General features: G+C 34.8%; 1 protein-coding gene across 4 annotated transcripts in view; it reads right to left on the minus strand.

The window, feature by feature from the left end:
* RSF1 (remodeling and spacing factor 1) overlaps positions 1–16,775 on the minus strand; it is a 128,077-nt gene that overhangs the window by 82,020 nt on the left and 29,282 nt on the right. The window contains exon 1 of one of the 4 annotated variants that reach the window (XM_074216960.1): positions 7,033–13,710. The exons of the other annotated variants lie outside the window; for them this stretch is intronic. The gene's annotated coding sequence lies outside the window, so the exon portion shown is untranslated. Of the gene's footprint in view, positions 1–7,032; positions 13,711–16,775 lie in introns of those variants that run through there. 4 annotated transcript variants of the gene reach the window in all.

Below are 16,775 nucleotides of genomic sequence, written 5' to 3' on the forward strand. Positions count from 1 at the left end.
ATATGACATTTGATGACAGAGTCTGAAAATTCAACATATTCTATCCTGTCTCTCAATGGACTAAGCTTCAATATGGCCTTTCCTCTCAGATCTTCCACCAAATTCCTTTTTCTAATATACCAGTATTATGGGACTTTAAGTCTGACCTTTCCTGTTATTTATCATTCCTCTAATATACGTAATCTTCCTGTTTTTATCAGGTAGGTCTCTCTATCCTACATGAACACATACTCTTTTTACCCTTTCTTCTCTACTTCCCTTATTATGCCCTGTCTCATCTCTGAAGCCCAAGTGCTAGCTCAGCTTTCATATTTTTCTTTAAAGTTTTTCTGGAAACTCCCTCTCTAAATATTATTAATGAATATTAATAACTTAAGGTGTTTTTTTCATATCTGCATAGTGGTTTATCTCATTTGTTCTTCACAATACTCTTGTTAGGTGCATAATACAGTTTTTATTATCATTTTACATCTTAGGAGTCAAATGGTAAAAACCATTTAAATGATTTGCTGATGGTCACAGGACTGAACCCGAATCCAGGTTTTCTTAAAGTGCACTATACCATACCATAATACACTGTGAAGGCTCCCTTCTTCAACTACAATTCATTGTCTGTGCCACTCAGTTTATAATGGCCACTTATGATTTACCTTATAAGAGCAATGGCAACATGATAAAAACAACTGGTTTTAAGGACAGAAAGATCTGGGGTTCAGGTCCTGGCTCTGACCTGTATTGGCTACAGGACTATGTCTCCCAGTTTCCCTCAGCTTCTAAGTTACAAATGGGATTCTCATCTGAATCTGAGAAGTATATTTCCATTTTTTAATTCTTTGGGTAAAGAAAGAGTGGAAGAGTGATATGTTATAAAAGAACATGAATTTTTTCAAAATACTGGTATGATTGGAAATAAAAAAGCTTATCAAAATTACTCTTAACAGACATGAAAAAATAACCCAATACCTAATAATGACTAAGAAATCTATGAAGAAATTATACTGACCGCATTTTTGTCAGACAAAATCTACACAAAAGAGAAAGCTAGAAACTTTTGGGCACTAGGAAGAGGTTCAAACAGAAAAACATAGAGGGGGAATGTAATCCCGGGGTATGGGGGGGATCACTGTAATTCAGACAAATCAAGACACTGAAGCAGGATTGAATCAGATGGGACCAAAGATAGGAATGTAACCAAGATTTTCTGGAGCTCCCACTTAAGTAAGTCCATCATAGAATCAAGACTCAGGAACTGAAATATGCAAGGCAATGAGTATCCAAAATCAAGACTATCCCATCACAGATCTGCAGCTGAAGATATTTTTAAAGCAGCCTTATAAAGATTATCTAGGTTTTACCTAGTTAATAGAGACCCAGACCAAAGAAAGCACCACAGCTTCTTACAGAGAAATACAACCTAGTTTTGATACAAAGTCCTAAATGGAGAATTAACACTGGAGAAATGAGTTAACAAAAGAAAACAACGACAAAAATATCAGGGAGCCAGAAAAACTCAAGAGATAAACCCATGAAATTACATTATCACAGTGGTCCAATTTCAGGAATTCCTGGAAAAAAGTTAAGCATCAGTCTCCTTGAAAATTAGATAGAATTAAATAAGAATGACTCTGAGATGAAGAGAAAGCAAGGGTAGAAAAAAACCATAAGAAAAAAATATGTAAGTAAAAGAGCAGAGAGTAGTAGCAGGTTGTTATTAAATATAGCTAAACAGTACTATGTTGGGGCAGCTAGGTGGTGCAGTGGATAGAGCACCGGCCCTAGAGTCGAGAGTACCTGACTTCAAATCAGGCCTCAGACAATAATTACCTAGCTGTGTGGCCTTGGGCAAGCCACTTAACCCCATTGCCTTGCAAAAAAAAACCTAAAAAAAAATAGTACTGTGTAATCTCCCCATTTCAATATCCTTTCCTTCTATGTAAAGAAATGAAAAGAGGGTAAAAGAGCAAACTGTAAGACAGTATGTTGGAAGGAAATACCTAATTAATAACCATAACTGAAATGGTAAATAGGATGAACTCACCAATAAAGTGAAGGGGGGGAAGAGAAGAATTAGGAAGAACCTAACAATATATTATTTATAAAAAAACAAACCTGAAACAAAAAGAATTTAAAAAAAATTTTTATACTTCAGATAAACTAAAAAAATCATGCTCAAGACAGCAAAGCAGTAAAGATTGATGTGATTGATTAGGAGAGATTCAAAGGCAAACTTTATTATGCTTAGTTTAAGTACGTGAAGACAAATTAATATCAAAACTTTAAAATATAAGTATTGAATGAGATATTCTAAATATTATAAGGAAAAATAAAAGCAATAAACTCCATATTTAAAAGAAACAAAAAATATAACTGGGGATCTCAATGTACCCCAACACAGTATTAAACAAAGTACAAAGAAAAAAGAAGTTAAAGACTTAAATAGAATTTTAAAAAAGTTAAGATTTGCTGGCCAACTCTCAGTTAATTAAAAAATACAAACATTGTATACATATTCTCAGCTGTGTGCATGGTATCTACAAAAACTGACTACACTAAGGCACAGAAAACTCACAAGTACACAACAGCAGAACTGACAAAACAATTCAATAAAATTTATATTCAATAAAAAGGGTCACTGAAGAAAGGATGAACAATAATTGAGGAATAAATATTTTATAATGATCTACAAAATATATTTTAAAAAAAGAAGCCAATTAATATACCTCCTTGCACGTATGGTAATTTCTCTTAGGGATAGAGGCAACTGCAAAAATTAAAAAAAATAATAATAAAATAAAGTGTTTGGCACCTATGATATAGAAATAAATAACAGACATATATAAAACTAAGTCATTATCCATAAAATAAGTGGTCCAAAGATATGAAAGATTCTTAAAAGAAATAGAAACCGGGGCGGCTAGGTGGCGTAGTGGATAAAGCACCAGCCCTGGAGTCAGGAGTACCTGGGTTCAAATCCAGTCTAAGACACTTAATAATTACCTAGCTGTGTGGCCTTGGGCAAGCCACTTAACCCCGTTTGCCTTACAAAAATCTAAAAAAAAAAAAAATTAAAAAAAATTAAGAAACAGAAACCTATTAACAACAACCAATACAAAACAAAGCAGTGCTTTGCAAAGATAACAAAATATGAGAATAGTCAATGCTGAATGTTTTGTAGAATAATAGCATACTAATACATTGCTGATAAATCTGTGAAATAAAGTGGCTAAAATGTCCCTATTTTTTTTACCTTTAAGTTCCATTACTGGGTTTATATGCCAAGGAGGTTAGTGATAAGGAAAAAAATTACTATAATACCAATATTATAGTAGTGTTTTTTGGTGAATGCAAAGAACTGGAAACCAAAAAGATGTTCACCAATTGGGAATGGCTAAAGAAATTGTAGTTCATGAATATAACTGAATGTTGTTATATAAAAAATTAGGAATATGACAAATATAAAAGCTTGGAAAAATCAACATGAATTGATGCAGTGAAGCAGACAGAAAAAAGAACAGAATAAAGGGAAGGGAAGCAGTTTATGACCAAGGAAGATATGGAGAACATCATTAAAAACAAACTGTATAATTTTGAATACATTAAATTAAAAAGCTTTTGCACAAACAAAACCAAGAAATGTAGTAAATTGGGAAACAATTTTTACGAGTGTTTCTGACAAAGGACTAATTTTAAAATATATAGAAAACTGAATCAAATTTACAAAAAAAAAAGCCATTCTCCAATTGACAAAAGGTCAAAGAATATGCAAAGGTAATTTGCAGATGAGGAAATCAAAGCTATCCATAGTCATACTGCTGAACCCAAAGAGGGAGACAGAGACCAAAATTTGTAAGTTTGGAGATCTTTATTTCCCAGGGACTGCCTGGGGATGAAGAGTACCCAAATCAGACAGTACCTAAGTGTTCAAGGGATAGGGTTTTTATTGTGTTGGGGGTGGGGTACTGAGAGCAAGCATGATATTGAAGCAAAGACAGCAATTAGATATATTTTCTTGTCATACTTCTAACAAACATATGTAAACATATGGCTCAGTATAGATAGGGGGCTAGACAGAGTGGGAAAGGGTCAAGATCTTTGTGTTATGTCTAAACATGTTTCCTGAGATGGAGGGAGTCACATATTCATGAGTTTCCCACAGGTTTGAGGGAGTGAAAATTTACTATCTTATGGTGCCAGTTGCATCTGGGGTAAGGGTAGGCAGTTTTGGGAGAAGGCAGGAATTTTACAGAGATACAGCAAGATAATTAGGCTAACAAGGGCGCTTTGTGAATCTTAGAAAAATTCATGGTATATCTGTGACCCCCAGGGTCAAGCACTTGGGTTCTATCAGACTACTTTCAGACCCAAAGGCGCCCAGCCAAAGTTATATTTCTAAGGAGTTTCTCAGGGCCCAGAAGGATGTCAAGGACCCCTTTCTATACAGGAATTTCACAAACATTGATATTGTACTTCAATATGAAAACTTACTCTAAATCATTACTTAGAGAAATGCAAATTAAAGCATCCCTGGGGTACCACCTCACACATCTCAGACTGGCAAATATACCAGAAAAGACAATAATCAATGCTGGAAGGGATGTGGGAAATCTGGGACACTAATACATTGTTGGTGGAGCTGAGAACTCATCCATCCTTTCGAGAGAGCAGTTCGGAATTACACCCAAAGGGCAATAAAAATGTGCAAAGCTTTGATCCAGCAATACTCCTACTGGGTCTATACCCTGAAGAGATCATGAAAAAGGGTAAAAACATCACTTGTACAGAAATATTCATAGCAACTCTGTGGTGGCAAAGAATTAGAAACTGAGTGAATGTCCATCAATTGGGGAATGACTGAACAAATTGTGATATATGTATGTTACAGAACACTATTGTTTTATTAGAAACCAGGAAGGACAGGAATTCAGAAAAGTCTGGAAAGACTTGCATGAACTGATGCTGAGCAAGATGAGAAGAACCAGAAGAACACTGTACACACCAACAGCAACATGGAAGTGATGATCAACCTTAATGGGCTTGCTCATTCCATCAGTGCAATAATCAAGGACAATTCTAGGGTATCTGTGATGGAGAATAACATCTGTATTCAGAGAAATAACTCAGAAGTTTAAACAAAGACCAAAGATTATTTACCTTCAATTTTTTTTAAAAAAGTTGTCTTATCTACTGCATATCTTTGCTACCTCTAATATTTTATGTTTTCCTCAAGGATACATCTTTTTTTTCTCTCAAAACATTCAGTTTTGATCAATGCACAGCATGCAAACAATGTAAAGATTGTCAGATTGTCTTCTGTGGGGGGAGAGGAAGAAGGGAAGGGAGAGTAGGGGAAAAAGTTTAAAATTCAAAATCTTACCAAAAAATGATAGGTTGAAACTACTACTGTATATAATTGGAAAACAAATAGAATATAAAATAAAAACAACAAAAAAAATACAGTGATGACAATGTAAATTTACAGAACCTTACACAAAAAAAGTAAAAAATACAGTCAATTCTGCAGACTTGACATATGCCTTCCTAAAAAAAGCACTGTGCTCTACAAAACTGTAGGACAGAAACCATGGGAGAAAATGAAATTTAGGGCATTAAGTTCAAAGACTTGGTTCACACACACACAAAAAGAATAGCAGAGTTCTATGTGTTACATTACTAATATGTAATTACTGCAATAAATAGTAGCAGCATTTGTGGCCTCCAGCTGTTGCTCCTCCTGTACCTCCAGTTCCCATGGACTAGGCCGACAAAGCCTACAAGTGGGGGAGACTATAACTCTTGAGCTTTGGGAGATTTCAGCTATAGGGGAATGAGAAAGAGAGAAAAGAAAAGTGTAGACCAGATTTCCTCCTCCCAGAAAATATACAATACAACAACACTTTATACTGACAAAGACCTGAAGCTTGCATGTGAAAGTGAGTTGCAGAATGTGAGTCACTGAGAAGTGATGCAGTTCTCAGGAACAAATCAGGCAGAAACCAATTCAAAAGTTAAGTTTAAAATGTTCCTTGATATATCAATCTCACTGAGAAGTTTTATACTTTCAAAAGATGCATTATAGCAAAACTAAGTGCAAAAATATAAAGAAACCTAGCTCAGAAGAAGAGCAATTAAGATACCCATTCCCCCACACCTCTGCAGAAGGGAAGCACCTAAATTCTTTCTGCAATTGAAACATGATTTCAATATCCAAACCAGAGAAATCAAAGAAGGAATACTATAAACCAAAATTTTGAACAAAATATTAAGGGGGAAGCTAGGAAGGGCAGCGAACAGAGTATTATGCCTAAAGTCAGGAGGACTTGTGTGTGTCCCTGGCAAGTCACTTAACCCTGTCTGCTCAGTTCCTTGTCTGTAAAATGAGATAGAAAAAGAAAGAGCAAATTACTCCAGTATCTTTGTCAACAAAATCTTTGGACATAACTAAAATGACTGAACAAGAGTCTGTAGCAATATATCAAAAAACCATACACTATGATCAAGTAGTATTCACCCTAGAAATGCAAGGTTGGCTCAGTTATTAGAATATATTGTGAATATGGATTATTTATCCCTAGTGGTTGGTGCAGCTTAGTTGTTTAATACATATTTATTGACTTGAATTAAAAATTAAGAAACTGCTAAACATTAAAAAAATTATATAGCAATAACACACAAAATCAAATGATTAAATCAATAGATACAAAGCCTTCAACAAAATATAACATCAATTCTGAGGAAAAACACTAAAAATCACAGGTATAATGGGATCTTTTCATAATGATAAAAAAATCTATTTAAAACCATATGTCAGAATTTTGTGTTACAGAAAAAAATTAGAGGTCCATCCATTAATACCAAAAGTAAAGTATCAGAATATCCATTATTACTGCTATATGACAAGGTACAAAATAACCACATAAATCACCAGTCTTTCTATCTATTATCAACAAAACTCAACAGGAAGATAAGCAAATGAACATAGTAACATAGTATTTGAAAAACCCAAAGACCCCAACTATGGGGGCAAGGACTCACCATTTGACTAAAACTGCTGGGAAAACTGGAAAGCAGTCTGGCAGAAATTAGGTTTAGACCAACATCTCACACCATATATCACAATATGCTCCAAATGGATACATGACCTAAATATAAAAGCTCATATCATAAACAAATCAGAGGAGCAAGGAAGATAATACCTTTCAGAACTATGGATAGGCTAAGAGTCCATAATAAAACAAGAAATAACCAAAAAAAAAGGGGGGGATGGGGAGGTCTCCTTGATAATAAAAAATTTAAAACTTTTTTGCACAAACAAAATCAAAGAGGTTAAAATCAGGAAATCAGTTAACCTGAGGGTGAGGAAAACTGTGTGGCAAGTATCTAACAGCATCAATATTCAAGATAATAAAAAAATTGATCCCAATATACAAGAATGGTAGTCATTCCCCAATAAATTATTAAATGGACAAAATGTCAAATAGCAGTTCTCAAAGAAAATCCATGCTACAAAAATATTCCACATATTTATTACAGAAATCTATATTAAAACAATTTTTAGATTCTATTAGAGACAAGGAAATTATTGTGAGGGGCTGCGGAAAAAAAGAAACACTAATGTATAGCTGTAAATTATTAATATAGCCATTATGCTAAGCAATTGTGCATACTTTTTAAAGAAAAAGAATCATATGCAAAAATTATTTAATGTTTTTTGTTGAGACAAAGAACTGTTTGCTATAGGAAACAAAGGGAGTGCCCATCAAAAAAGATTGGTTGAATATATTCTAGTACAAGATGTAATACTATTTTGCCATAATAACTAAAGAGATCACTGTAAAAATTCTTAAGACTTGCATGAAATGATAAAGAAGAAATTGAGCATAACCAAGAAGAGTTTATATGATCACAACACTATAAAGTAAAATAACCTTGACTTAAGAACTGTGATCAATGCAATGACCAACACAACTCTAGGGGACTGAAGATGAAACATGTTTAACTACTTTCTGACAGAGGTGATGGACTCAAGATACAGAATAATATATTAAGAGCAGCATGTCAAATAAGTGAGGGTTTATGGTTTTACTTAACTTATTTGCTAAAAAGATTATGTTATTCCTTTTTATTTGATGAGGGAACTAACATGTGTTGCCAAAAAAAAAAAAAGAAAACAGGGAACTAAAGCATTATTTTTTTTTTACTGCACATGAGAACAGACATTCTGAGGAAATAGACAAGCACAACAGCCTTGAAAGTAATATGTTCAAATCAGGGACAGTTTGGGGCTATCTGCCATAGAAAATACCATCTGTATCCAGAGAAAGAATTGTGGAGTTTGAACAAAGACCAAAGACTTATTACCTTCAATTTAGGAAAAAAGCCCGTTATCTTATTATGCAATTTTGTTATCTCTTATACTTTTCTTTCTTAAGGATATGATTTCTCTCTCATCACATTCAATTTAGATCGATATATACCATTGAAACAATGTATAGACTGGCAAATTGCCTTCTGTGGGGGGGGGAAGCAAGATTAGGGGGAAAAATTATAAAATTCAAAATAAATAAAATCTTTGGAAAAAATAAAAAATAAAGTAATATGTTGAATTTATTATACACTTTTTATAGGAAGTCTTTCCTGATATTGCTTAATGTTAATATCTTCCCTGTGTTATTTCCAATTTATCCTGCATGTCTGCATATTGTCTCCCCCCCCAAGAACTGTGAGCAGGGATTGTTTTTCTGCCTTTTTAATCATACTACCTGGTACATATGCAGTGAATAGGCTTTTAATAAATGCTTGTTGACTTGACCTAAGGAGTTTATAACATAGGTCTATGCTTTCATATCTAATTTTCTTTTTAAAAAAATCAATTTTCTTTGCCACCTTTTGTTGTACATTATCTTTAGCTCTAATATCCCCTTCTACAACACATTCTTTAAGTCATTCTTTATAATAAAGGGGAAAAGAGGAAGGAAAAAACTACTTCAGCAAAACTAACCTACATATCATCCAAGTATAACAGTGTTACCAATAGTGTTTCACACATAGTCTCCCAACTCTTCAGAGAAAGTGGTACATCTCTTCTCTGAGGCAGAGTTTGGTAATTTTAATTAAAATGTTTCTTTTATTTTGAAAAACATACTGGTGATCTTAATCAATGTACTGGGTTACCTCTCCTCTCAGTTACCTCATCCCTGGCTACTTACCCCACCTAAACTTATTTTTGTTCTTAACAAGACCATCAATCTCTCTACCCTCTTTCCCAAGTTATCATACTCCACTCTACCCCAACTGCCAAACCACTTTCATCTTCCCTTTCTTAATCCTACAATTAGCTAGTTAAACTCTATATTCTTCTAAAGCACTCATTCCCTTTTGTCCTCTCATTGTTCATGCAGGGATAACCCCCAATTTTGGATTACTTCCATCATCTAACTCCTCCACTCCTATTTCTTTAATGCTAAAAAGAATGTGGAGTATAACACAACTGAAGCTGAAAATTTATGTTGTTACCTCCATCTTTTCTAGGGCAATCCTTTTACTTCTCCCTAATGTATTCCCTATTCAATTCACCATAGAGCACTCTTCTTTTACCCTTAACACTTCATCTCCTAAGTTAAGAAAGTGTGAACTTTTCTCACCTTATCTTTTCAAAATTCCTTGACATCATTATTACTTTAATTTGTTGAGGTAGCTCAAGAAGACCAACCTCAATACACTTAACCCTGACCCCAAATACTCCTTTCTTCTGCAGTAGATTGTCCCCATAATCACTCTCATACCATATTCGATCTATTTATGGGTTCATTCCCTGCTTTCTACAGATACACTCGTTTACTAACCCTTCAAAATTGAATTTAACATTCCTTCTAGCTATTGCCCTACATTTCTCAATCTCTTCTCAGTTCAATTGCTTGAAAAAACATGGTTTATACTCCTCAGTATGCATCCTTTCTATTCTGCTAAATTCTCTATAATTTATCTCCTAGCTTCACTGCTCAGCTGAAACTACAAAATTAATGACCTTAATTTTCTCAAATTTTACCTTTGTAGTCCAATCTGCTGCATTTGACACTATTGGTCATCCTCTCCTCTCTCTGGACTTTAGTTCTACTGTCTCATTGTTCTATTCTCTGATTCCTTCTTGGTTTTCTTTCCTGACTCATCATCCTTAAGTATAGGTAATTTCCAAGCTTTGTCCTAGTTCTCTCTAATTCATACTTTCTTGACTGGTAATCTATTCTGCTCCCATTGATCTAGCTAGTGCCTTGCAGATGGACATATCTAGTATTTAGTCTCCCTCTAGAGTTCTACAATGCTGTAACTATCAGTCATGAAAGACAATGTTCCAAAGCCACCTTAAACTCAGCATGTTCAAAATAGAACTCATCTATACCTCAAAAGTTAATCTGTTAGGGGCAGCTAGGTTGCTCAGTGAATAGAGTGGTGGTCCTGGAGTCCAGAAGATCTGAGTTCAAATTCAGACTCAGACATGTAATAATTACTCAGTTGTGACCTTGGGGAAGTCACTTAACCCCACTGCCTTGCCAAAAAATAAAGTTAACCTGCTCCCAAGATTCACTATTTCCAGTGAGAACACCATTATTCCTTCCAGTTTCCCAGGTTTTCAGCCTAAGAGTTATGATTCCTCCCACTGATATAGTTATCTCTAAGCAAGTGATTCCCAGATGTACATATCCAGTCCTTTGACTGCCTGTCTCTCCCTCCCACCCCATTTCAACATGCTGTTCAGCTTTCTCTCAAGATTAAGTGATCATGGAACAGCTAAGTGATGCAGTAGATAGAGCACAGACCCTGGAGTCAGGAGGACCTAAGTTCAAATCCTAACTCAGACACTTAATAATTACTTAGCAGTGTGACCTTGGGCAAATCACTTAACCCTATTACTTTGCAAAAACCAAAAGATTATGTTATCATGGAACTATAGTGGGAAGGAAACTGAGAAACCATCTAGTTCACACTCCTTAAAAAACTGAGATTAGGGAGTTTCAAGCTAAGTATTTCAATATACTTGTTCAATAGTCTTTCTGTGCCATATAGTGAAGTAAATTTCCTTTTGTTACTGATTAAATGACCTTCTAACATCAAATCTGAACTAACTGGGAACAGTCCTGAATCAGGTCTAGTCTAAGCATCAGGGAAGACAACTGACTTCTCCATTGTTAGCAATCAACAAAGAGTTACCCACCTCTGCCCCAGAGAAGGAGTCCTCAATCCCACTATGAGTCTCTTTTTCTGACCCTTCTATGCAATCTCTCCAGTAGCAAGATCTCTAGATTCACTTTTTCCTTAGAGGATAAGAAGTTCTTCAAAAGGTTCTTCTACCTCCTCAGTGCATTATAATTGATGTTTCTAAGAAAATTTTTTTTAAAAGTTTGGGTTTTTTTCCCTCTGCATCTTTAGGTCTTTTTTCCTTCACTTATCAAGTCCTTCTTCCCCTATGGGGAAGTCTTCAAACTCCTTTTATTTTTTTTTAGGAAGTTAGAAAACACTATTATTGTATTAATTCCCACCTAAACTATTAATCTCTACCTTGTCTCTTCTCCATAATTTTGTGCTTAAATAATGTAGCACTCATATCTACCAGTTGAAATCCTACCCATCCTTAAAACTCTGTTCAAATCTCCAATATGAAACGCTTCCTGTGTTTCTACTGTGCACTTATATTCAATTTTTGTATTAGTTTTCTATTTATACATTTTCCTCCCCTACTAGAGGATAAACTTCAAGAGTAGCAGATTCTAGTAATGAGATTCGAGGCCTGGTTCTAAGATTAATTACTGTGGGTAACCTCAGACAAATCACATAATCTCTCTTGGTCTCAGATTCTTAATCTGTAAAATAAAGTATTCCAATAAAGGTTTTTTAAAATAGCAGGTAACAATATAAAGTGTTTTAAAGTTTTCAAAGTACTTTCTATATATTTCTTTTTGTATTATTACCCCATTTTACATGAGAAATTTACTTAGCTCTAAAAGTCTTTGATCCCAAGACTATGACTATTTTTTAAATTAAACTTACTGCAGGACCTAACAAATTAATAATAATGATAGCCAGCACTTTAAGATTTAAAATATGCATTAAAAGATCTCATTTTATCCTCACAACAACTTTGCAAAGTAGATGCTAGAATTATAATACCCATTTTTAATGCAGAAACTGAAGCAAACAGGGTTTAAGTAACTTGCTCAGGTCACATAGCTAGTTAAGTGTGAAACTAAAACTGAACTCAGGTCTTTCTGACTTCAGGTCTTTTCAACTACAGATCTAGTGCTTTAGGCTACTATGCTACTGATTTTGTTTCAACTGTTGCCATTCTAAAATCCATATCAGGAAGGTGGTATAATGCCATATTGACTTTGGAGTACAAGAACCTGGGTTTAAAATTTTTACTCAGAGACAAAGGGTTCTCAGCAACATCTAAATCTAATACACTTTGAAAAGAATATATATACAATCCAACAAGTTGTCAACTATACTCTGCCAGAAAAATTCCAGCAAAAGGATACTAAGAGGCAATAAGTACATTACAATTTTGAAAGCTCTAAATGTTATCAAGTTTGTTCTTGATATAAAATATTTATCGGAGGCTCTGCAATTTCTACTACTCTTGATCTTAGAAAAACAAATTACTTATAAACTCTTCATATATTTAGTAACATTCTATTTATGATCTCTAGGATACCTTTCAGGCAGTTAAGGTGACAGTGTCTAGAGTGACTGACCTTAAGTCAGAAAGATTCAAATCTGGCCCCAGAAATTTACTAGTAGTGTGACCCTAAGCAAGTCACTTAACCCTGTTTGCTTAAGTTCCTCATGTAAAAATGAGCTGCACAGGCGGCTAGGTGGCACAGTGGATAGATCACGAGCCCTGGAGTAAGGAGTACATGAATTCAAATCTGGCCTCAGACACTTAATAATTACCTAGCTGTGTGGCCTTGGGCAAGCCACTTAACCCCATTTGCTTTGCAAAAACCTAAAAAAAAAAAAATAAACTGGAGAAGGACATGACAAATCACTCTAGTAGCTTTTCCAAGAAAGCCCTGAATAGGGTCATGAAGAGTAGGACATGAAAAACAAGTGTTTTTCAATGACAACATTCTATTGTTTAACATTTACTTATTGGCTGTTGTCAAGCACTTAATTTCTGTCTATAGAGCTAAAATATAGTTTGTAATAGTAAATTTTAAACTTCAGAATAGAAAAAGGCTTTCAGGCTTCACCATCAATATAATGGGAAATGGGGAAGGGTCTCCCACATAGTCACCCCAATGCTTTATTTATGGACAACTGAGAATATATCAACTTCCTGAGAGCTCTTAGCATTTCATCAGCAAATTTCCTGATAGCTGGAATTTTTTGGTCTCTCTCACTTTCTCTCACTGGATGAGAGAAGAGAAAGGGTGCTTTAGGTTCCCTTCTTAAATTCTTTAATAATGACAATTTGAAATATCATAATATCTTTCTGGAAAATAGTCTGTATAAATAAAATTTGTGTTCATGTTATTCAATAAGTTCCATTTCTAACACCTTTCAAATCTTTCCTTGAGGAATATGGTCTTGTAGAAAATACACTGCATTTAATATCAGAAGACTGGTGTGGCCTTGAACAATTCACTTCACCTCTCTGAATCTCAGTTTTCTTTATTGTAAAATGAGGTGGTGGAACCAGATGATCTCCCACCCCACCTACTCCCCCCCCCCCCAGTTAAAATCCTACTTCTGAAATTACAAATAAATGATCATGAGTGAGTCATTTCACTTCACCAAGGTTCATTTCCTCATCAGCAAAATGAGGGGTTGAATAGACTGCTCCTGAGCTTTCTTCCAGTCTAGATCTGATTCATCCTTCCCAACTCCAAACCCTTGGCTGGTTCTAGGAAACCCTTCACATCTAACCCATTCTTCAAGTAGTTATTATCTCTTTAACCACTAGATGGCATTTATGCACTAAGGAAAAAAGTCTATACAGAAAATGAAAAATCAGAAGAAGCTTAAGTGATAAATAAGTTAACAAGTGAGTTTTGTTTGCTTTTTCATCCACCACAAGAAGAACAAATTTGACTATAAAAAGCAAGGTTGCTGTATTTTCCATGTGGCACTCAGAAAAAAAAATAGTAGGGACTAATGGTAGCCACAGTGGCCTTTGACCCAAGAACTGATTGTAATGGGTTTAATCTAATTAACTGATTATACACATTTCTTCATTCAAGTCACTTGTCTCTAGTATCTCATTTTCCTCTTATGTACAATGGATTAGGTCATCTCTAATAGTCCTTTTTCAGTTCAAATGAGATAAAAAAAATTAAGCACTGTATAGAATACCTGGCATAAGTGATAAATGCTATTGTTTATAATAATTCAAAATCCAATCATTGCAGAATTAGTGTCCATTTGACATTTTAAAATGCCAATAAGTCTAAAACATTGAAGTTGCAGAACAGTTGCTGTCTATCAATAGGAATTCTGTATCACCAAAGGAATCAGGGTATAGAACAAATTATTTTAATACTCAAAATTAACCTAAAAATTAGTCAACTATAAAAAATATAGATGCCCAAAAGTGACAAATGAGAAGATAAAAAAAAGTGGAAATACTAAATTTCTCCTAGCAAAAACATTTTTGTGAGTGTGTATGTGTATTGCAATAGATCTACAACTACATCTGTTCAATTTATTCATTTAATTAACATCTGATTACTCACAAAGGATCTGGCAATACACTACAGAATATAGGATATTGCTGCTTGACCCCAACAAACTTATAATCTAACACTGGATGGATGAAATAGTTTAATATCACTAAGAAAAGGAGTGAAAATAATAGTTCACACTTATATATATACAGTACTACTTTTAAGATAATTTCAAATTCTATAAATATTAGCTAGCATTTATAGGGTTTACTTGACAAATACTATTTCATTTCATCTTCACAACAACCCTAGGAAATAGACTGAGGCAAACTGAGGAAAAGTAACTTGCCTAGGATCACCCAGTTGTACATTTTCAAGGCTGTATTTGAACTCAGTATTCCTTACTTCTTATTTCTCTGTGCCCTCTGATGCCACTACTTGCTTCACTTCTATAGTACTTTAAAATATGAAGAATATTTCCTTCAGAACTACCCTCACGGATAAGATAATAATTATTCATCTTAAAGAAGGAATAATTACTTACCTAGAATCTCACAGGAAGTCAGAAATAGTGACAGAATGTTGATTCTACATCTTCTGAGCCTGAGGCATTCATTTAGGGTTAGGATTATTGGACTTGGAGGGTTCAATTAGACTGACAGTGAAGCCGAAACGCCTAACTCTAGAAATAATAGTTTGAAAGTAGAGCAGAGGGGCAGCTAGGTGGGGCAGAGGACAGAGCACCAGCTTGGAGTCAAGAGGACCAGAGTTCAAATCCAAACTCAAACACTTAATAATTACCTAGCTCTGTGACCTTGGGTGAGTCACTTAACCCTATTACCTTGCACCCCCCCCCCCAAGAAAGAAGAAGAAAATAGAGTAGAAAAAAATCTATTCTCTCTCTCTAAACTAGTAAAAAAAAAAGGTTTTTTTTTCTGGTCTGAAGCCAAATAAATTAATAAATAAAAATCAGAAGCACTCTTGTGAATGTCTCAGAAATACTGAAAGACAAACATTATTAAAAATAACAATATATTGAATTTGTATAATACTTTTCTACATGAATCTTCAAAGCAAAATTACATCTTTTTCATTTACTCTTTTTCCATCAAGCAACAACTATTTAATTGGGGATGAGGAATAATTAATATAAGTGATTCCAGGTTAGAGAGGCCAAAATGCAACTGGCTCATGCTTCTTAAATGCTTGTTTGTAAATAGTTTTGCACCCTGTTCTCCACTCCTAAGCTGTCAGCTCCTAGAGAGCAGGGATTTCTGTCTTTCTCTTCATCTTCAGGGGCTTACACAATACATCACAAATAGAACATGCTTAATAGGCTATGCTTATAAATAAAAATTACAGAATATAATTTGGGGGCTTTCCTCAGAGGAAAAGCTATAATTAAGGGAGACCAGGAAAGACTTTCTGTGGAAAGTAGAATTTTAACAAGGACCTGCAGAAAGACAGGGAAACCAGGAAGGAGGCAGGGATGATGAGAGAAAGCATTCAAGGCATGGTGGATCTTGTCTTGAGCAGAGCAAGAATGAATATTGATAACAGAGTGTAAGAAGACGAGAAAGGTGTGTGTGTAGAGGAAGTGGGAAAGGCAATTATGAAGAATCAAAGAGGATTTAAATTTGATCCTAGAAATGATAGGGAACTCACTAGAAGGTATTAATAGGGAGGTGACATAGTCATACCTGCACTTTAGGAAGATCACTGTGACAGCTACATGGTGTGAGGAGAGCCTTGAGGCAAACAGATCCATTAGTTGACTTCTGTCCAGGCATAAGGGATGAGAGTCTGTACCGGGGTAATGACAATGGCAGAGGACAGAAGGAATCCTGTTTGAGAATTGACTAATTGTTGACCATGCCTTACAACCTAAACCTATAATCCTATTCTTTTTCCAGTCATTATGTTCAAACTGCCTAAACTTTTCTTCCTTTCTTATCTTGACATCTTGATGAACCTATTGATAGCTACAGTCTCTTCTATTCTCCATGGGTAGCAGCATATTTTATCACTGGTCAATACATCCATGATGTATGGGGGGGGGGGGGGGGAGACTGACTAAAAAAAAATAGCTAGTTAATGATAAAGATAAATAGCACAAGG

Source organism: Macrotis lagotis, chromosome 1, assembly GCF_037893015.1.
Source record: "Macrotis lagotis isolate mMagLag1 chromosome 1, bilby.v1.9.chrom.fasta, whole genome shotgun sequence".
Taxonomy (NCBI): domain Eukaryota; kingdom Metazoa; phylum Chordata; class Mammalia; order Peramelemorphia; family Peramelidae; genus Macrotis; species Macrotis lagotis.